Below are 23,718 nucleotides of genomic sequence, written 5' to 3' on the forward strand. Positions count from 1 at the left end.
GCGTCAAATACTCGATTGAGCCTCTTCTTCTTTCGGCCTCCGAAGGCCGCTGATAATGCAGTATCTTCGGCCTTTGAGTATACCCCAAGCAGTTCATCACTTACAGTCTCAATGCTTTTTAGCCAGTCATCATCTGGCTCAACAAATTTATCTCCGTACTTGAATGTGTATTTTAGCCTGACTAGCCTGCCTTCGTCAGGTTCTTTAACGGTTTCCTGCGGCATTTCCCAGTTATCTGCAAGAGGCCATACTCTAAAGGCAATATGTTCTTGCATTAAATCCCTTGTCCCAATAAAAGAGCACACTGCGCCGAAGGCTCTTTGGCATTCTTCGGCTGTCTCATACATCACTACCTTCGGCCTTCGAAGGCCGAAGCGTTGCCAAATAGGGCGCATAATGATACCTTTAATATCTTCTCGGATTTTTAAATCATTCTTCACATAAAACCATTCTGTCGTCCAGTTGTCGGGCCATCTTTTCCGAAAGGTTGGCACGGGGCAACTTGACCCAGATCGGGCGCCGAAGCTGTAGCAGCCAAAGTTGTTGTGATATTGTTCTTTGCCCCAAGATTTCGTCTCGTACAACAACTCATGTATGTTGCAAAAACTTTTAGCATTTGGTTCCAAACCTTGGCTCCTCACGGCCCAGACGAAGATGCCCATCCTTATGATTGATTCGGGAGTGAGTTGGTGAAGGTAGACTTCAAAAACCTTCAGTACTTCCACAACAAAACTGCTTAAGGGAAATCGTAGTCCAGCTTTCAAGAAGCTTCGAAATACCACAACTTCATTTTCTTCGGGAGTAGGCACAGTCTTCTCCCCAATATCTGCCCTCACAATAGACATGTCCCGAAAATACCTTCCTTTCATGGTATCAAGATGACTCTGCTTAATGCTCGACTTGCCGAAGACTGTGTGACTCGGTCGCCATGGTCGATCTTCGGAGTCTTCGCCCCCACTTTCCACATCATAACTGTCACTGTCACCAGTATCTTCAGACAAACCCTCCAAAATCTCTTTAGTAATCTTCTCTGTATTAGTCTTCGACATTGATTGAAGAAAGCCCAGATGCATCTCCTCAGAAAGACTTAGCTTTGAATCACTGACAGCTTTTTTATCCTCAGACATCCTTGAAAACGCTGAGAAAATATTCTCGAAACCGAAGCTTAAAAATCCAAAAGGCGAAGCAAGTGTTGTTACGCGTAGGTTAATAGTTGGGTGAGTAAAAGCAGTTGGCAAGAGAGCATGCCAAATAACTCGGGATGAGCTCTTATTTATACACCCAGTGCGTTGAAAACTGGAGGGTCCCGCTTGTCAAAGACTGTTGCTATTCTAGCAAAGAGAAGGTGTTTTTTCGGACCTTCGGCTTAAGGCCTTCGTCCATATCACAATATGAATTTATGCGAGGGGCTACTGTTGGGGGCCTTCGGCTTCCGAAGGTCCTCAAAAACATGATTTGACAAAGTTTTCCAAGTGAAATGTGTGAACAGGTATCTTCGGAATTGGATTACGAGTATATAAGAGTATGGTCAAGACGAAGCTTGAGTGGGACGGAAGGCGATTGTGACGAAGGAAAAGATCATCACGAAGCTATGCGCAGATAAGCTTCGGCATGACAGTAGAAAAGGGGAACCGACTTAAAGATGAAAAGCCAAATTAGACCCTGAAGAATTGCTATAGAGTTATTGATAAATGTAAAGGGCATTAATGTAATTTTACACGGGCTGTGTCCCGTGCCTATAAATAGATGAACAGTACTCCCGTACTGTTCACACTGACTTGGCACTGGCATCACGCTTGTACCTTTTACTTTCCCTCAAGCCGAAGGTACATTTGTAATTTGTTGTCATTTATATAAGTGAAATAAATAAAAATAAGAATAAGTTAATATTTAAAGTAATCATATTATTTTATGCATGAACCTTTCTTACCTTTCATTATGATTATGAAGGTGTGACCTTCATAACCTTCGTCTGAAACCCATTATATCCATAGGGGTATAATGCTTCGATGGACGAAGGGCTTTGATATTTAACATTTTATGTTGCCTTGTTCTTAATTCGAAGCATTTGAGAACAAGTCCCCAACAAGCTTTCAATTGGGTTTTACAAATTTTCTCTGGTGACCTACTTCATTATCTATCTGGTAAAATTTTATTTGCCCATTATTGCACTATTTTTGGTTTGCTCATGATTTATTTCAAATATGGCCCAATATCAAGTTTTATTTGTTTACCCTACTTAAAATGATGGGCTGGGGTGTTTATCATTTTTGTAGTGGGGTTCTAGTGGTTACAAGTCCACTGGATTTTTATTAACAACTTTGAAATTGTTTTCATAATTCTAATAATTGTTTTTCTAGTTTGATTAGTGCCTAATAAAACATTTCCCCTAGAATTTGTTCTAGACTAGGGGTCCCTTTATTTTTCCTAGGTTCTTTATTACTTAAGTGGACTAGGAAAAATAATTGCATTCACTGTTCATTATTTTTAATGCCTTTCTTATTTTTCTAAGTTTTGGGCAAAATGGCTTTTAATAGATAATCCTACTTAAATTTTCAATACTGGGGTGCTCACTATTTTTAAACAGCGCCTAAGGGGGTTTACACTTCTACAAATTTTCTTAAGTTCAGCACAAAAGCATAACTAATTTTCTTTAATTTAATAAGGTTTGGTTCTTTTCCTTAATCAGTTTCAAACTCTAAAATTTAAAACAGAAAGCATATGGTTCAATATTTTTAATTGATAGCCCATAATATTTTGAATCCAACAAAATTGGTTTGGTCAAATTTGGTTGAATATAACTCAAGATATAAATTCTCTAAGTTCTCTGCTGAATTTAAAAAGGTTAAATAGAAATGGATAAAGGAAAAACAGTTTTGCGCTGGGGTCCCTGGCGAAAGATGTTAAATGAATTATAGACAGGTCCTCGGTGCACTATTCACATGAGTCTATGGCTCTGCAGAAAACCCCCTAGGGTTTCTGGAAATCGAACCCATGGTCCTTCCCTAATGGAACAGTGGCCGCGGAGGAAGAAAAGGGTGGAGGGGCTTACCAGCGACAAGACTGCTCTGGTGAGGTGGTCGAGGGTGTAGGGAAGGTCCTGAGGGTCACGACGATGTGCGGGTCGCCGTCGGGGATGGTTGAAGTTGGCCGGTCCACGTGCGCAGGCGGGGGAGCTCGTTGGCGACGAGGAGTCTGGCCTAACCAGGGCACGATAGGTCAATCAAATGGGTCAGTGAGCTTCACCGGAGATCAAGGAAGGTGTGTGTGCAATGAAACGGAGAATGACTCACCGGATTGCTCGGTCTACGCGCGCAGGCGGGCGACCGAAGTCCGGTGAGGATGATCTTGGGTCTCCGGTGAGGTTCTGCCGGGTCCGAGAGCTTGGAAAGCTCCACGGGCCACTGGCGAAGCTAACCAAGGGGCAGGCGCAACTTGGACATGACTGGAGCGGGCTGGCCACGGTGGCCGAGGCTTGGGCAGTGGTGGCGGGCGGAAGAAAAGCTCGCCGGAGCTAAGGAGGGGCGTCTGGCCAGCGAGGGTGAGCACGGGGTGAGGTGAGGCGCGCCCGGGGGAGGCTTTAAAGGCGCGGGCGAGCACGACCGAGGGCGAGGGTGCGTGGTGGACTTGACCGAACGAAAGGGCGAGCGCGGGAGGGGGGGGGGTTGGGCGAACGCCGGCGTGCCGACCAGGGTCGAACACATGTGCACATTCATTCTGCCCGAGTTCTGGCGCGTGTGGTCATTCATCCGATCCTGCTCTTGCCTTGGTCAGTGCACAAAACCTCTTCTCCTCCCTATAAGCTACCGATCTTGTGTGGGGGTCATAAGATTTGACCTGCTGGTTTCAAAGATTTGGAGCTCTGAAGTCTGGTCTATCTCCCAGCCCGAGCCCAAGGCAAATCTTCGGTTTTGTCGTGTCTAGGGCTTGCGTCCCAATGCCATCTTCTGGCATGTGACAGAGGGGTTAGTTAGACACATTTTTGTCAATGGGAGCATTAGGATTAGAGCTAAGGATCAAGGTGAACGCACTCGGTTTTAGTTCAAAGGCTGAAAATTCAGAAATCTGAATTTCAGATTTCCCCAATTGAGCCTCCACTTGAATGGCTTGTTTGGAGTTTTTAATAAACTATTTTGGCCAAGCTTTCATAATCTTTATTGTAGCTTATTTAGTGTATTTCAATTTTTATAATTGGCCTAAGCCATGATTTCGTGATTTTCATGGTCTTTCATCCCTTTTCTTCTTCTCTACTTAAATGGCTTATTTAGGGTTGGTATTAGGGTTTCAACATTTTCCCTTTTTGAAAACCTCAATTGTTTTGAACATGATTCTTTTAGATATAAACTTAGTGGATCTTTTATTCTTAAGTTAATTTGATGCTTCTTGCTCAAATTTGCTTACATGAAATGATGGTACTTGAGCTAGTACTGAGAAGAACCCTAAGTGACACTGGGGTGTCACACCTTGGCAGAGCGAGCACTACGCCCCGGCCCACATTGATGGCCCTCCGGCAAAGCCATCTACACCCCCAGGTTCATCTAATTAATCAGCTAAAGGCGTCCCATTCCACCCTCATGGTTGCACTGTTATCCCGGGTGGTCACTCCACGAACAGGTCCTTACGGAGAGGTACTCAGGAAAAAGGCCTGAGCCCCCTAGAGTATCACAAGATCATCAACATAATCAGGATAATAGTATCGTATCATAAATGTTCACATCATGTTCATTGATTAAAGTTAAGGCAATAGCAAAATGCTAACCATGATAATCCAAAAAGGTAAATACAGACTAGTCAATCCTTAGGTTTAAATAATGTAATGCGGGATAGTGAATCGTAAAGTATGTAGGACATAATAGGTCATAGGACACTTGCCTTCACCAGGTTGTTGCTCAGAGAGGTCTCCAACATCACACTCAGGAATCTTGGACTACTCATTGTCTAAATAAAGCGAGCATGCATTCAATACATTTAGAAAGTACAAATGAACAACACAACAAACATGTACAAACATAGGGATACATCTCAAAGGGCACAATACTAAATAAGGGATAATGAGTTCAAAGTATAACATAAACTATAACATAAACTAACTTCATTTGGAAAATAGATTATTACTTCTCTAAGTGTTACCCACAAATACATAACATAGTTCAATTCATTTTATTATGACCTAAAAATTAGAATAGAGATGAATTCATGTAATACACATTATTAATCTCACAAGCTTAAACATGTTTAAATCTCTAGGGTTCTCCTTTTATTTATTTTAATAAATAAATAAATCTACACCTACCTTAGTTCATACTTAATCGTAAAAATTAGAATGTGCAGACAGTAAATGAAACTATTTTATTTAAACAGAGAATAATCCTATGAACATTTTCCAACTTGAATCACTAAATTTGGAGTTCATATGCAAAAGATATGAAATAAACAAGTTTGGAAATTCAAAATATGAAATTAGGTCTAATTCTGTGAATATTTAAAAGTCCACGGTTCAATCTGCAAGAATACAGGGGCCTACGCGCGAAAACCAGGGACGGCAGGTTTATTCTAAACAAACCGAGGGTTTCTTACGCAAAACAACCACGCGAAGGGGTATCGGGCTCCCTCAACCATTAGATCTAAAACCAACGGTTGAGAATAGATCTGCGACCGAGGGCGCGCGCGTGGGCGGGCGAGTGCGGACAGGCTGGCCAGGGGCGTCAGCGACAGAGGGGGAGAGTGCACTGACCGAGCGGGCCCAGTGCCAGGGGACTTGGGCACTGACAGGCGGGCCAGGGGCGCAGGGCGCACGTGCGCGAAGCGGTACCCGTGATCTGAGTCGTGCGATCAGGATCGGACGGAGGGGATCAGACTGGGGAGGATGAACGGCTACGGGCGGCGCTGCTCCTCTCCGCGGCGGTGAAGTCACTGGAGTTGAGGCAGGCATGAGCTAGGGGGTTCCGGGGTCGCTGGGATTGGGCAGAGAGGGAGAGAACGCCACGGCGAACTCAATGGCGGGGAAGAGGCCATGAATTCGTGGACAAAGAGGGGAGAACGACGGGTGAAAGGACTCGGGCGGACCGGAGGAACTCCGACGAGGCATTCCGGCCATGGGGAGGGGGCTTAAGGCGCACTAAGGCCTAGGCTAGCTTCAGTCGAGGCAGAGGCACCTTAGGGACTAACGCCAGGGAACTGGACCGGGCTAAATCGATCGGCCACCGCGCAAGCACAGCGGACCGCCGCGGCCGAGCACCGGCGATGCCAAAATTGGCCAAGCACAGAGCGAGACTTGGGAAATTGAGCACGGGCAAAGGTGTATCACCTCGGGGCAGATCTTGGGGAGGCTTGGCGCGATCTCCGGCGAGCTGGATGGCCGGGGAAGCGGGCGCGGGTCTCCGACGGCGTCTGGCGGCGAGGGCTGAGCACGAGAGAGGGCAAAGCTGTGCGAAATGAGGTGGGGGGGGGGGGCGAGTGCGGGGCACTAGCGGGGCTCTAAGAAAGGAGCTGGGCACGTGGGCGGGCGTCATGGCCGTGAAATCTGGCGACGTGCGCGGGTTCGCGCACTCGCCGGTCCACGGCGGGCGCGGGAAGGGTGGATCTGACAGGGAGGGTCCACGGTGGCGAGAGAGAGGAGAGGGGCGCTCGGGGCAACGACTCAAGAACTGGCGAACCGGGCCCGCGAGGCAGAGAGAGGGGAAGCGCGCGGGTGAAGAAACCGGCGCTGACAGGTCGGCCCCACTGGGCAGCGAGCGAGAGAGGGAGGGCGCGCGGGAGAAAGAGCTGCCGCTGACAGGCGGGGTCCGCCTGTCAGGCGGCGCGGGCGGGCGGGCGCGCGGCCGAGCTAGGCTGGTTTGGGCTGTTTTCTCTTTTTCTTTTTCTCTAGATTTTCTAATTCCTTTTCTATTTGTTTTCTATAGGGTTTTCAATTCCAAATTCAAATTAGGTTTCAAATTCAAATAAATTCAAACATGTGCAACACTTCAAAGAATGTTTTATGCTCAGCATGATGCAACATGTCATGACTCATAATGTTCTGGCAAAAATAAATAATTAAATCCCCCTAACTTTAAGCTAATTCTACTTAAAAAGGAAAAAGGGAGAGAGAATCTAGAGAGAGATAGAACCTAGAGTGAGAGAGAGAAGAGTAACACATGGATTTGGGTGATAATTAGAAAGAAATTTTATACCCCAAATTCAGGGTGTTACATTGACTCACCTGAAGATTGTAAAGGAACAGGGGAAGACCCAATTCAGGAAGAGTCGGTGCATGGCTCGATGAGGGAAGATTAGCAGGAATAATCTCAAGAGCATGACTCGGGGTAACTTCAGCCCATCAGCAGGCGGCAGGCTCCTGGTGTCTGGCTCGTTCACCTCTAAAGCGACTTGACCAGCGAGAGCCGTAGAAACGTGCGTCACCGCAGCCTCCATAGACCAGACTGGTAGCGACCCAACGTGGACGTCCATGGAAGCAGCAGAGAGGGAGCCTCCTACAGCACCCTCAGGGGCTGGGTCGCTACCAGTGCCACCCTCGGGGGCTGGGTCTTCTACATCAGCCACCTCTAGGGCTGATGGCCCTTCAGCCACCTCCATAGGACTTGGATGACTCGGATCAGCGTTTTAGCATGGAAGACTGCCCTCTAAGGTTGATGATGCACGAGACACCACCCGGGTTACCTCTTGCCCAGTAGAGTCATGCAGCGAAAGACCACCATCTGGGACCTCTAAACAGATGGTCGGAATGTCAGCCTCAGGAGGCTCTGATAAAATATCTTCAGGAACGACCTCCTACAACGCCTGATCAAAGTCTGATATTGAAAGCCCTTGAAGGCTGACTAGTGCCGACAAGGCTTGGGAGGGAATATCGCTGCCCCCATCGCTGCCTCTATAATGACGACTGTTCTTGCGGATCAGCAGAATTTCTTCTTCTTGATCCTTGTCAAACACACCACCAGCAGTCTGAGTGTTGGGGACTTGTTCTTAAAAGCTATGAAGTAAGAACAAGGCAACATAAAATGTTAAATGTTAACGTCCTTCGTCCATGAAACATTATTCCCTTAAGGATAATGAGCCTTGGACGAAGGTTGATGAGAATATAATTTATGAAGCTCAAGTCTTCGTAATAAAATTTCAATAATTTGTATAAGATAACATAAGACAAAGGGTATAAAAGGGTAAATAAATCATAGACGAATTATATTATATTCACTTAATATATTGAATCATTGAACACAATAATACCTCTGCCTTGACAAAGGTTGGTTCCCGGAAGATGCGATTGCAATTTCCAAAAAGCGTGAACAGTAAAGGAATATTGTTCACTATTTATAGGCACAGGACGCAGCCTGTGAGGAATTACAAGTATGCCCCTTATAAAAGCTTACAACATTGACTCAGACCTTTATGGACTAAAAGGTCATTCTATCTTTAAGTCAGTTTGTAATACCGAAGCTTCACGAAGAGGAACCTTCGGCCATCTTATACAAACAGCTTCAGCCGAAGACCGCTTCTTCCTATAAGACCTTCGGCGACGAAGCATAGACCCAACAGTAGCCCCTTTCGCGGTGCTAGATCGTTTTTCGTAACGAGCTTGATCCGTGAAAAAAGTCTCTTAAGCTTCGGAGCGCCGAAGGTCTAAAAAACACCTTCCTTGAGCTCGTTGTCGAGAAACGATTCAATTTCCCAGCGTGTAGCGGCCCCACCTTGCAGAGTTACTGTTTGGTCTCTGCGGTCCACCACGCAGCGAGTGCGAGCGGGTGTCCGCCTGGTGTAAAAATCCTGGCGCTTCGCCTTCTTACCTGCAGTACTATATAAACAGACGAGTAGGTGTGAAGTTACCATAGCATTCATTGCTATTTGCACTGTTTTGCTGCCAAAATTTTTAACCATCGCCGAAGCTTGTCTGTCGGAATCGAACGAAGCTCCAGCTTGAAGCCTGCTTCGTCAGAAAAAACTTCGGAAGAAGAAAGTATTAAATTTCCACAAATTCATAATTAAATGGCCAGAGTGCGCTCTACCGCCAGGGTTGAGCGTGAGGGGGGCGAAACTGAAGCTTCGGAGACTGTTCCCATCTCCGAAGCCATGCAACGATCCGGGCTGGTGACTTCAGAAAAGATCCCTAGTGATGATGCAGAACAAGCAGAACAAGCAATCGCTGAAGCAGAAGAAGAAGATATTGAGGAAACTGATCCCGAAGATGATTATCGCATTGCCATGCCAAGCAAGCCCAGCCACTTGGACTTCGGGAAATCTACTGTTTCGAAGGCTGATCTGTCCAAGATGGTAAAATCGGGCTTTTTTAATGAAAATCAGAAAAAGCTATTACGCTTCGGGGGAGAAGAGACTACTCCAAAGCCGGAGAAGGATGAAATTGTTATTTTCAAAAGCTTTCTAAAGGCTGGATTAAGATTCCCCCTACATGGGATTATTGCAGAGGTACTGAAGAGGTCCGGTATCTATTTTCACCAGCTGACCCCTAACGCTATCGTTAGGCTTAGCGTTTATATCTGGGCACTCCGAAGCCAAGCAGTGGAGCCATTTGCGGACAGCTTTGGCCGGGTCCACGAGCTGCATTATCAGACGAAGGCTAGAAAGGATGGATTGCACGACAATTTTGGTTGTTATAACTTTGCCTATCGGAAAACCACAAAGTTTCTTGTAATCAGCTATCGAAGCAAATGGGCAGCAGGCTGGAAGTCGGAGTGGTTCTATGTCAAGGTTGATGATGACAAGGAGAAGCTTGTGCAAAGTCCACTCGAACTAATCTTCGGAGAAACCCGACCTCGCTGCAACATGACACCCGAAGGTCCAACACAACAAGCAATGAATGAATTCAGAATTATTGCAGAACATATCAGTACAAGAGACCTGGTTCAGGAGTTCTTGGCTTTCAAAGTTTTTCCTAGTTTAAAAGAATGGGAAATGCCGAAGCTGAAGGGGGAAAAGAAAGAAGGTGAACTTGTGCGTTTACCTTACTATTTCAAATTTAAGAAATACTTTAAAACACCTTGCCAAGAGTGGCTGGATACAATTGAAGTAATGTGTAATGAAATACTTGGGAACTACTCCAAAAAAGAAGATCAATTGATGACTGCGGCCTTCGGCACTCGTCCGAAGCGAAGACTGAACCGAGTGCTGGACGCCTTGGGCTTTGAATACCCTGATTATGAAAATCTGAACAAAGGTGCTGGGGGCCAAAAAAGAAAAAGGATGACTGAGGCCTTAAATGAAGATGAGAAAGAACCATCAAAGAAGAAAATTCCGAAGAAGAGAAAAACGTCTTCTCCGAAGCAAAAAATGTCCGACGAAGAGGAAACCCCCGCATCACCCTCTGCCGCTGACGTTGAGGAAATTCTGAAGGTAATGACTGAATCCTTACCTGCGAAGCTAAGTCCACTGGGGCCTCAACTGACAAAGTTTTTTCAGAAGGACAAGGAGCCCGAAAAATCGAAGAAAACAATCAAAGCAAAGAGACAAAGAATTATCACTGTGACAGAGGTAATTGATAAGACACCGCCAAGAACTTCAGCTCAAAAAACACCAGCGGCTGCAGAAGGGACAAATATTGAAATTACACCTTCGGAGGTCGCGGTTGCCGAAGCTGCCTCAGCTGAAGATTTGAACCTGGAGAGCACAATCGAACACATTGACAGAATACTGCTAGATATGGCTGCAGAAGAAGCTACCACCGCCGCCGAAGAGGCCGTGACTGCAGCGTCGGGGAAAGGGAAGGAAATTGCTGATGAAGCTTCAGAAAACGAAGCCTTCATGTTCCAGAATTTAGTTGGAGAAAAACTGTCAAAAGCTGAAATAGAAGAGCTTAAAGAGTATGCCAAATTCTGCGGATACAAACCTGGAGCACTCCTCTTCGGAGGCATTGATGATGAAAAATTAGATTGTATTCGAGATCAAACTAGAGCCAAAGTTATCGGTACTCTGTCAAAGAGTATCGGTTTTCCGAAGCTAGAAACAGACATCAGCCGCTACCGACGACAACATATCGTTGGTAGTTTATTTTATTCCAATTTCAAGGTGAACTACTTTTCCCTTAACTTTTATTGTTTTTAATAATGAAAACATGTCTGACGAAGGTTGTTTTCGTGCAGAGTATGCTGTTGAGCAAAGCCTTGAAAATGCAGCAAGATTTTGAAGATAAGAAGCACGAAGTTATAATTGAAAATTTAGAAAGCAGAATAAAGGAGCAATCAGATGCTATCGAGAAAAAGAACTTTGAGCTCCAGGCAACCGAAGGTTTATTGGCGGAAGCTGAAGCAAAAATAACAGAACTGAACACGAAGCTTCTCCGCCAATCTGAGCAGTTCGAACGAGAAAAGCAAGATCTTAATACAAAACTTGAAGCCGAAGCTCAACAAAATTCAGATTTGAGAAAACTTTTGACGAGCCTTCAAGAAAAATGTTTGGAATTTAGTAACAAATGCATTCAACGATTAAGAAAAATTTTTCACTCAGTTGGAGCCAGCAGTGAAAAATTCACCCCCTCAGCTGAAGATCTACCGAAGACCTTCGAACATATTGAGGGTGAGATTGACGAGCTCGACGAAATCATAGCTGGGCACGGTGACTTCTGTGCCTGGGTGGCTTCTCGGGGCACTGCTGCAGCTTTCCTAAAAGCTGGCTGCGATCATGGAAAGATTGTCAATAGGCCAAATTTCACTTTATCACCATCAATCCTAGATGACATTCCTGATCTCGCCCGAAGTATCTCTAATAGATTTGTAAAAATGATATGGACAAAAGGTGGGCGAGAAAAGGCTGGAGACGAAGCTCGGAGTCACCTTGAACTAGTAAGAAACCATACCTTGTGCTTACCTCTTCCTGCAAGCTCGATTTTGACTTACAACAACCTTATTCATGTAGGATGACGAAGCCGAAGCCGATGATTAAAAAATAACGCCGAAGCTGAAGCTCCTTGGAGATTAAATAGTAGACTGTAGACAGTACTTGAGAAACTTTTTGAGATAACTTTTGTAAATGTAACTAAAACTTGTCTTTAATGAATTCTGTTCATACCTTGTAATATATCCTTATCCTTCCATTGATGTATGAGAAGTGCTTTGATGTGGACGAAATTTTCTTTTTTGAGCCGAAGGCGAAAAAACACCTTCCCTTCTTTTCGTACGCAGCGAAGCATAGAAAACAACATTTCCCTTCTTTCCGAAGCTCTCCTTTTGTACACGAAGCTCTTTCTTCCTCTTTTTTTTTTCTTTTTGCCGAAGCAAACACTTATGCCATGATGATGATTATCCTACATATGCCTGGATGAATGTTTATGAATGCAAATGCTATGATGTAATGTGATGTGCAAATGAATGTCCAAACGCGTATCCGAAGCCATACTCATAGCCATTATTTCCTTCAAAACAATCACACCTCAGCTCTGCATTCCGTTAGGAACGACTTTGGAGCTTCTTCGCCTTTACTTTTGGCGGAACCAGCGTTGACTTTTCGCTGTAAGCTCTGCATTCCCTTAGGAACGACTTTGGAGCTTCTTCGCCTTTACTTTTGGCGGAATCAGCTTTGACTTTTCGCTGTAAGCTCTGCATTCCCTTAGGAACGACTTTGGAGCTTCTTCGCTTTTTACTTTTCGGCACTCGATGGTGCGTTCTCAGCTTTTACATTTACATTCCTTGGGGGATTTTGCTCTTATAGAACTAAAAAAGGAAATTACATGTCATGGCCCCATTAAAAACCTTTCTCCCCCTTCAGAAAGGAAAAGGGTGCCATGAAAGAAAAATAAAAAATATGAAAAATTACATCGAGTTATACATAATATCGCCGAAGCTCATCCGCATTCCAAGATCTAGGAATGTCGTTGCCGTCCATATCCTTCAATCTGTATGAACCGGGTCTTGACGAAGATGCTACTAAGAAAGGTCCATCCCATTTCAACTGCAACTTGCCCACTGTTTCTGGGTTGGCCACTCTCCGAAGCACCAAGTGTCCTGGCTCAATATTCTTTAGCCGAACCTTTCTATCTCGCCATTTGATTGTTTCGGCTTGATATTTATTGATGTTCTCCACAGCTTGCAGCCTGATCCCTTCTAAAGCATCTTTTTCCACAGAATAAGCAGCTTCGGAATCTGATTCTGCCGAAGCTACTACTCTTATTGATCCGGTTTTAGCTTCCTCCGGAGTTAGTGCTTCGTCACCGAATAATAACTTGAATGGAGTAAAGCCTGTAGACCTTGACGTTGTAGTATTGTGGCTCCACACCACTTTGGTTAACTGATCTGGCCACTTTCCCCTGGGTTGATTGAAGATTAACTTCATTATTCCTGTCATTATAATGCCATTGGCTCTTTCAACGAGTCCATTTGACTCCGGATGTCTAACTGATGCAAAGTGGATCTTCGTACCAATTTGATCACAGAAATCCCTGAAAGCTTTGGAGTCAAACTGTGTTCCATTATCCACAGTAATAGCCTTTGGTACCCCGAAACGACAAACAATATTCTGCCAGAAAAACTTTTGGACGGTGGCCGAAGTTATTGTGGCTAAAGGCTTTGCCTCAATCCATTTAGAAAAATATTCCACCGCCACTACAACATATCTTAGGTTCCCTTGGGCCGGTGGTAACGGACCTAACAAGTCAAGGCCCCACCTTTGCAATGGCCAGATGGGTTGTATGAGCTGTGTTAAGGACGAAGGTTGTTTTTGATCTCTTGCACATTTCTGACAACCTTCGCACTTTTGAACTAATTCCGCCGCGTCCGAAGCTGCCTTCGGCCAATAAAACCCCTGACGGAAAACTTTTCCAAGTAATGGCCTAGATCCAATGTGAGATCCACACAGGCCTGCATGTATTTCTTTCATCAACTCTACGCCTTCGGTTCTAGATAAACACTTGAGCAGCGGAGCACAAACTCCATGCTTGTATAACTCCACTTCTATCATGACATATGGACGAGCTCTTGCCTCTATCCTCCTGTTATAAGCTTCGTCATCTGAAAGGAATTTACCCTGAAGGTAAGAGATGATCTCAGTTCTCCAATCTTCGCTATAAACAGGAGATATATTGAGGACTGCTCTTTCAAGAAGTTCCACCGAAGGTGCTTTTATTGTCTCGAAGAACAAATCCGAAGGTAAGGGCAGCCCCTGTGCTGCTGACTTAGCTAGCAAATCAGCATGCTCATTTTGTCCTCGAGGGATATTTTTGACAGAAAATCCTTCGAAGGAAGCTTCAACTCTTCGAACCATATCCAGATATTTTTCAAGCTTCGGATCTTTAGCCTTGCAACTCTTGTCAATATGACCCGAAACAACCTGGGAATCAGTTTTAAGTATGGCCCTTCTGATTCCCATTGCTTTTAGCTTCTGAAGACCCAGAAGCAAGGCTTCGTACTCGGCAATGTTATTTGTGCAACTAAAATCAAGTTTTGCCGCATAGCAAGTTTTAACTTTGGAAGGTGAAACCAACACAGCAGCCGCTCCCGCTCCGAAGGTTCCCCAAGACCCATCGCAAAACACTGTCCATGCTTCGGCGTCTTTATTTGTTTCTTCCTCCTGAGCCCCTGGCGTCCAGTCAGCAATGAAGTCTGCTAACGCCTGGGACTGAATCGAAGATCTATGAACATATTCAATACAAAATTCGTTGAGCTCTGCAGCCCATTTTCCAATCCTTCCAGTAGCTTCTTGGTTCCTCATAATATCCTTCAAAGGTTGTGAAGAAGGAACAATTATGTTGTAAGCTTGAAAATAGTGCCGAAGCTTCCTGGATGCCATCAAAACAGCATATAACACCTTCTCTAATTCTGTGTAGTTTTTCTTTGATATACTAAGAACTTCAGATACAAAATACACTGGAACCTGCTTCCTGACTTGGCCATCAAGCTTCTCCTGGACAAGTGCTGCACTTACCGCTGAGTGCGAAGCTGCCACATATAATAACAAAGGAGCCCCTGGCGTAGGTGGAGTTAATGCTGTTAGATCTATCAAATACTGTTTCAGCTCTTCAAAGGCCTTCTGCTGGATTGGTCCCCATTGAAAGACTTCGGCTGACTTCAGCACTTCGAAGAATGGTAAGTTTCTCTCTGCTGATCTGGATATGAATCTATTGAGAGATGCCAATCTTCCTGTCAATCTTTGAGCCCCCTTTTTTGTAGTTGGTGGCTCCATCCGAAGTATAGCTTCAATTTTACTTGGATTAGCTTCAATTCCCTTTGTTGAAACCAAGCATCCAAGAAATTTCCCCTTCTTTACTCCGAAGACGCATTTTTCTGGATTCAACTTTAAACCAGCCTGCCTGAAACTGGCGAAGGTCTCCTGCAAATCAGCAATATGATTCTCCTGTTTCGTGCTTTTTACAATGATATCATCAACATAAGTTAACACATTCCTGCCTATCTGAGACTGGAGAACCTTCGCAGTCATTCTGCTGAAACTTCCTCCAGCGTTTTTGAGCCCCTCAGGCATCCGAAGATAGCAATATGTGCCACTTGGGGTTATGAAGCTAGTCTTCGGCTCATCTTCCTTCTTCATCCAGATTTGGTGGTAGCCTGAATAACAGTCTAACAGACTCATGAGCTCTGAAGAAGCTGTTGCATCAACTAAAGAGTCTATCCTTGGCAATGGGAATTCATCCTTCGGACAAGCCTTGTTAAGATCTGTAAAGTCGATACACATTCGCCAATGTTGGGGACTTGTTCTCAAAAGCTATGAATTAAGAACAAGGCAACATAAAATGTTAAATGTTAACGTCCTTCGTCCATGAAACATTATTCCCTTAAGGATAATGAGCCTTGGACGAAGGTTGATGAGAATATAATTTACGAAGCTCAAGTCTTCGTAATAAAATTTCAATAATTTGTATAAGATAACATAAGACAAAGGGTATAAAAGGGTAAATAAATCATAGACGAATTATATTATATTCACTTAATATATTGAATCATTGAACACAATAATACCTCTGCCTTGACAAAGGTTGGTTCCCGGAAGATGCGATTGCAATTTCCAAAAAGCGTGAACAGTAAAGGAATACTGTTCACTATTTATAGGCACAGGACGCAGCCTGTGAGGAATTACAAGTATGCCCCTTATAAAAGCTTACAACATTGACTCAGACCTTTATGGACTAAAAGGTCATTCTATCTTTAAGTCGGTTTGTAATACTGAAGCTTCACGAAGAGGAACCTTCGGCCATCTTATACAAACAGCTTCAGCCGAAGACCGCTTCTTCCTATAAGACCTTCGGCGACGAAGCATAGACCCAACACTGAGCATCATCTCAACCTTCAGCATTGACCTCGGGAATGGTGTCCACCAGGCCATCACTAAGGAACAACGCAGAAGGACCAGCATCTTGATTCAGGCACGACAGTCACCGAAGTCGCTTCTTCTTCTTCTCCTCCTCGACAGGTGCAGCTGGGCGGTTCACTCGGTGTGAACGCTTCTGGCGGACACCTTCGGGTTTCTAGATTTCCACATCCTCGCCAAACTCTTGTCCTGTCGTAATGGCCATCGGCTCGCTACGGGTAGAGTCAGACGATTCCCCAGCCAGTAGGATAAGCATGACGTCCATCTCAGCATCACCGATGCTAGTTGGCATCTCGAAATGAGTTTGCCTCTCAGCCTCGGGAAGATTCCGAAGTGAGGCAATCAAAGCTTCAATATCCTCAGGGGAGGGCCACACTCTATGGCTTGGGCTACCATCACGAGCAGGAGGATTGGAGACAAATTCAGAAAAGGGCCTATTTGGAGGCAGGTTCCACACAGAGTAAGCTAAGGGAGCACCAACATTTGAGACCCTACCCCTCAGTACCATATCCAGTCGACTCATCAAGTCCTCATTGGGAATCTGTCTGTTTGTGACTCGGGTGGAATCATTGATGCCGGTATACAAGTAAGCAGGGTAAACTCTATCCTTCAAAGGTTGAATATTCTTGAAGACAAAGTCAGCAACCACGGCTTCAGCAGCCAGACCCCTATCCTCCAATGAGCAGATCTCAGCGAGCAGCACTTTGGCATCGGCTACCTCTAAAAAATTGGGAGACTCTACCGAGCTAGGCGTACGAAACGTCTGGTTGCCTCCCTGACCGAGGGGGAGAGATTTGTCGTGATTCTCCACGATGAACCACTCAAGACGCCATCCCTTAATGCTGTTGTCGGTACCCTGAATCAGGGGTACCCTTTACTACAGTATGAAGACACGGTGCCCGTACGGCGATCCCTAGCCGCACGGTAAACAGCACCCATTCCCACCATGTGGACGGCTCAAGGAGCACCACGTGGCGAGAAAAGATGATACATCCCAGGATGTATCAGTTGGGCTGGACCTCCGCGAGGAAGCACCGGACCCCTGTACGTACAACCCGAACCCCCGATTATGGTCCGAAACTCCCAAATAAGCATGCTAGGTCCCTTGGATGGGGTCCAAATCCCTCCGAGTAAGGTCTGAGCCACAACGAGGTCCTGGGACAGGGGATACCCTAGCGTAAGCAAGGGTCCGTTACTGACACGTGTCCAGGCGTTATCCGGTGCGCTTGCGCTCCCCACTTAGGCGGAGTCCCGATGCTGCCGCGTGGCATCTTGCCCGTGACATAAGCCAGCGGGTGGAGCCTGACGTAAGGCCTCTAGGCCATGCGGTCTCTGCATTTATTGTGGAAAGGACGCACCGCCTGTCCACCCTGCTGACAGGCGATGTGCCCCCTCAGCATTTAATGCGACCTGTCCACTCCGCAAGCAGGCGGCGCCAGGGCCATCCTGCAGACGACGTGCCTATCCAGTCCGCTGTCAAACAGTACGCCCAGGCTGCGCGGCGCACTGTTTCCATCATCCCTTGTACGAGAAGCTTCCACATCAATCCATCATATAGTGGAGTAGGGTATTACGCTCCAGCGGCCCGAACCACTCTAAATCTTTGCGTGTTCATGTTCTCGGTGATCGCTTAGCAAGACAGGCAAAACGCTTAAGCCCCTTCCTCATCTTAGGACTTAGGACGGGTGCATTCCGCCACCCGGCCGGAGAATTCCCTCTCCGACATTTGGCGCGCCAGGTAGGGGGCTAGGCATTAGGTTTTTTCTTGTTTCCTCGCTCAGCATGATGGTGCAAATCGTTGAGCACCGCGCCAAGACTTCAACAGATTTCCTGATGGAGGAAGAAGTTGTTTCTTCCACGCCACAAGTTCCCAACCGCCCAGTGCCGAGTACTGCGGCTGTGCACGCTGCACGGCAGCATACAACTGCGCAGACATCCTGAACTCTATCGAGGGCAGCTCCGAGAGCATTGTTAGCAGCCAGGGAGTTGCTACGTCACCCTCCAAGCTCCACGGCCTCACCGGGGGCCATGAAGCAGTGGCAGGACGACGTCGACCGACTGCTCGGCATGGCACGTTCTACCTCGACTAGGTCGAGGCCACGGTCATCCCGGCGCCAACATGAGGCGTCGGCGTCTGTGCGCTCACCCTTAGTGAGGGGCGCACAGACCAACGACCTCTGGGCAGAACTCAACCGCAGGCGTGCGGGAGAGGACGCCCGGGACTCTTTGGAAAGGGCAGACGAGCGCCGCCAAAACATCGAGGGTCGCAACCTCGATCAAGACTTCGCTGCGGTAGCACCGTAGGCACCAATGGGCACCCGGTCTCAAGCGGGTGTCCCCTTGGCCGGCGTGGGCTGTGCCGCTCTCGCGGATCATCTCCGCGCGGCGTCATGGCCACCCAAGTTCCGGCCGCACCTGCCAGAAAAGTACTACGGTACGTCAAACCCGTCGGAATTCCTGCAGGTGTACGTCACCGCTATCACATTAGCAGGTGGAAACACCGCTGTGATGGCGACATATTTTCATGTCGCCTTGTCCGGACCTGCCCGGACTTGGCTCATGAACCTTGCCCCAGGGTCAATCTACTCCTGGGAAGAGCTCTGCGTGCGGTACGTTGTGAACTTCGCCAGCGCTTACCAGCAGCACAGTGTGGAGGCCCACCTCCACGTTGTAAGGCAGGAGCCCGGGGAGACTCTCCGGACGTTCATCTCCCGCTTCACCAAGGTACAAGGCACTATACCTCGCATTTCCGATGCTTCCATCATCACGGCCTTTCGCCATTGAGTATGTGATGAGAAAATGTTGGAGAAGTTGGCCACGCATGACGTGGAGACTGTCCCCACACTCTTCGCTCTGGCCGACAAATGCGCCAGAGCCGCCGAGGGCCGTGCATGGCACTCGGCCCCACAAACCGGGGCTACCCAGTCGGGTGGCTCGGGTGCCGTCCCCCGGGACGGTAAGAATAAAAAGAAGAAGGACCGCGACTACCAGAAGCCACGGTCCACCTCTCTAGTCGTTGCAGCCGTGACCGGGGGCCGGGGCGACCGCAACAAACGCCCACGGTCGCAGAGGGGTAACAGCGGCTCATGCCCTATGCACCCCAACGGTCGCCACAGCGCCGCGGAGTGTCGCGAGATCATTGACCTCGCGAAACGCGTCAGCGAGCGGCGCGAGTAGTCTTCCAGGGACGGCTCCCCACCTCGTCGCCGACCTGGCAAAGAAAAGGTCGACGACGGCGAGGTGGCCGCGGCTGAACGGGACCTCGGGTATCAGTCACCCGAGGGGGACCTGAAGGATGTCTTCGCCAGAGGCTTCTACTCCGGTGGGGACAACTAGATGGACCCCCAGAGGGACCTCGTGCTCCCTGGTCTACGGGGTCGAAGCCTGCCTTCCCCCGGAAACCCTTCTGGACTCCCCACGGGTCCAGGCTTCTGATAAGTCCATGCAGAAATGGCTACAACACGATGACGAGGACTCTCTCATCAAACATATATGGGAACCCAGGGTCAGGACCTAGTCCTACGGCAAGTACCAAACCAAGAAGGGCTCCGCAACTCTCCCACAGTTGGGAAGGACCCTTCAAGGTGACGGGAATACGCCGACCCAGTGGTGACTATCTTGCTATGACTGAAGGAGTACCTCTTCCTGGCCACTGGAGCATCTCTGTAAGTTCTATCCATAGGAGCAAGTCTGAGGGGTCGAATTCTTCTCTCTTTTGTAACTAGGTACCACATACGTGTACGCCAACCCGGTGAGGTCCGCCCTCATAAGCCCGGCCTGTTGGTCTGCACCCATGCATGACAAGTTATAAAGAAAAGATTTACCCCCTCAGATGTGCCTCTATGATAGTTTTATCCTACTGCTCCACGATCTTACCTTGCAGTTTTCCAGATGTTATTTTATCTAACCCACCCTAACAGCTCCCATTCCATTAGACATAATGACATCCGAATTGAACAGCCAGGCTTGCAGTTTAGGACCTCTCTGCGAAAGCAGGAGGGCCCGACAGCCTGGTGGCCGATTCTAAAGAACGGAAGCCCGTTCCATGGGGTGGTCCGGAGCCTATGTGGCCGCTTAGCCTGGTTCCGTACCCGAAAGCCTGCACACTCCACCACTCCATGACGGGAACCCTAGTATTTGGAGCTATAAGTCCTGTGGGCCCGGCAACCTAGGGTCCGGAACTAGAGAATGGACACTTGTCTCCTGGGGTGGTCCGGAGCCCGTGTAGCCGCTCAGCCTGGTTCCGTACCGTGGGCCTGCACGCTCCACCACTCTGCGACGGGTGTCCTAGTACCTAAAACCACCATCCAGGGGGTCCGGACGCACAACTTGGCCTCCCAGACTAAACCCTGCAGGTCCCAAGCATGTATCAAAGGATGGCTAGTGTCAATGGTGGGTCCTGTGGGTGTACTACTAATGCTCCCTAGCCGAAGCTGTGTGCATGCTCAGGTCCCAGTCGAGGCTACCTTCTGGGGGCCATTGCCAACTCTTTCTTAGGTATGCTGGTCTGCAGCCTCGACAAATCGAGCCTACATCCCGGGGGCCAGGTACCAAGGAGGAATCGGTTACACCACACACAATAGGGACAAGTGGTACACAGATTAGTGCTAATACTTCTTGATAAATAGTACTCAAAAGTACCTTACAAAAAGCAAAAGTATTACATCCGCCTTCAAGTGGAGTCCTAGCTCCATCTCTACTCTATAGGTATGAACTACCTCCATACCAGTAGGGCCGCGTGGGTAGCTAGCTCCGAGCGGCTCGCCAGCGGAGGCGACCACCTATGCACCGACGGCAGCGACCACCTCTGCACCGACGGCTCGCCAACAGCGATGACTACCTCAGCTCCGAGCGGCTCGCTAGCAGAGGCAACCACCTCTGCAACGGGCAGCCTCACCAGCAGCGGTGACCACCTCTGCACTAGGCAGCCTCCCTAGCGGTGGTGACCACCTCAGCGTGCGCGCCATGGCGAAGAGGTCCTCGCCTCCGTCCCCCTACGAGGGTGAGGACAAGACCATCCAAGCCATGGAGCTGGGAGCACGGTGGAAGGCGGTGCTTGCGGTCTGGCCGGGACCGCGTAGCCGAAGTTCGCATCCTTCACAAGGCTGGTGATCATTTGTTTCCTCCAAATGCTGGAGGAAGAGGCAGGCACCCGCCCATGTGGGAGGCAAAGCCGCGGCTCAGCTCGCTCCCCACCACCGCGAGGCTGATGAACATCCTTGAAGCCAAGCACCGGTGGAAGAACGATGCTCCCACAAGGTCGCGCACCACCAGCAAAGGGAAGACAAGACCGGTAGCACCGGCCCGCTAGGGAGGACAAAAGGCACGAACTCTCTAGCGGCAAGCTCATCAGAGTGGATGACCCCGACACATTCCATCCAGGCAGACAATACACCATTTCGAGCACTCACTCAGTCTGGGCGCGCTCGGGATGAAGTCACAAGGCCATGGCAAACTACGGCAACGCAAAGCAGAAACCTTGAAGGCAAAGGGGCGCAGAGAGCTCAAAGGCGAAAGGGCACCGCGAGTGGGAGAGAAGCAAGACATGGCTGCTACTCGAGGGATGAACCCTTATTTAAGGGCAGATTTCCTCGCTCACGCCCCGAAGCGTCACGAGCAAGGTCTCCCCCGATGAGCACCAGGGTTCCCATCCTATGACACGGGGGCCAGGCCTCACATGTCATACAAGCTGGCCCGAAGCGCGAAGAAGGCGAACCGCCGCACAAGGAGCATGCAACCGCCCCGCGGATTGTGTGTCCCTTCATTTTCGCCGCAACCAATGGTCAAGAAGACGAACCGCCGCACAAGGAGCGTGCAACCGCCCCGCGGTTGTGTGCCCCTTCATCTTCGCCGCAACCAACGGTCAAGAAGGCGAACCGCCACACAAGGAGCGTGCAACCGCCCCGCGGTTGTGTGCCCCCTCGGCTTCACCGCAACCAGCGGTCCAACCTCTGGCATGAGGGCCCAGACCCACATGCCATGCACCTGACGCACCAGTTTCTGCGTACATAGAAGTCGCACCGCCACTCGCGCCAGTACCACACCTCCTCGGGGCCGACGCAGAAGACGGAGAAGTTAAATTTTCAAAACCAATGCAGTGACTCGAGGCACCCCGCGCATGGCCCAACGAAGCCATTAAGTGTGGAGGTCACGGGTCAGTCAGCCGCGGGGACAGGTGTGGCAGTCAGCGTGACCAAGGGCGGACCGGCAGTAATTGCATCAAACGGGCGCGCAGAAGCAGCGAGCCAATCAGTCAAACTTTGACCCCACCTGCAGGCTCGTATCCTCCCCTGAGGCGGGCCCGGGGGCCACTGTCGGTACCCTAAACCAGGGGTACCCTTTACTACAGTATGAAGACATGGTGCCCGTACGGCGATCCCTAGCCGCACGGTAAACAACACCCGTTCCCACCACGTGGACGGCTCAAGGAGCACCACGTGGCGAGAAAAGATGATACATCCCAGGATGTATCAGTTGGGCCGGACCTCCGCGAGGAAGCATCGGACCCCTGTACGCACAACCCGGACCCCCGATTACGGTCCGAGACTCCCAAATAAGCATGCCGAGTCCCTTGGATGGGGTCCAGATCCCTCCGAGTAAGGTCCGGGCCACAACAAGGTCCCGGGATAGGGGATACCCTGGCGTAAGCAAGGGTCCGGTACTGACACGTGTCTAGGCCTTATCCTATGCGCTTGCACTCCACGCTCAGGCGGAGTCCCGATGCTGCCGCATGGCATCTTGCCCGTGACATAAGCAAGCGCACGGAGCCTAACGTAAGGCCTCTAGGCCGTGCGGTCTCTGCATTTATTGAGGAAAGGACGCGCCGCCTGTCCACCCTGCTGACAGGCGATGTGCCCCCTCAGCATTTAATGCGACCTATCCACTCCGCAAGCAGGCGGAGCCAGGGCCATCCTGCAGACGGCATGCATGTCCAGTCCGCTGTCAAACAGTACGCCCGGGCTGCGCGGCGCACTGTGTCCATCATCCCTTGTGCGAGAAGCTTCCACAGCAATCCGTCATACAGTGGAGTAGGGTATTATGCTCCGGTGGCGCGAACCACTCTAAATCCTCGCGTGTTCATGTGCTCAGTGATCGCTTAGCAAGACAGGCAAAACGCTTAAGCCCCTTCCTCATCTTAGGACTTAGAGCGGGTGCATTTCGCCACCCGGCCAGAGAATTCCCTCTCTGACAGCTATCTTTGAGGGGGTATCAAAATATTCCACTTTCCTCCCCCGGCGAAGCTCTAAACTTGTGCCGCCGACAAGCTGATGTTGCCCTCCGGCCATCCCGGGCCGACAGTGATAGAGGTACCTCTAGAGTCCGAAATGAGGAAGAATTCCAAGAAAAGCCTCACACAGATGTATGAAAATGGCAACTTGAAGAATAGAGTTAGGGTTTAGATGTGTCAGATTCAAATCATAGAAATCGAGGAGACCACGAAAAAAGGAGAGACGGGAAGAG

Source organism: Zea mays, chromosome 7, assembly GCF_902167145.1.
Source record: "Zea mays cultivar B73 chromosome 7, Zm-B73-REFERENCE-NAM-5.0, whole genome shotgun sequence".
Lineage (NCBI taxonomy): Eukaryota > Viridiplantae > Streptophyta > Magnoliopsida > Poales > Poaceae > Zea > Zea mays.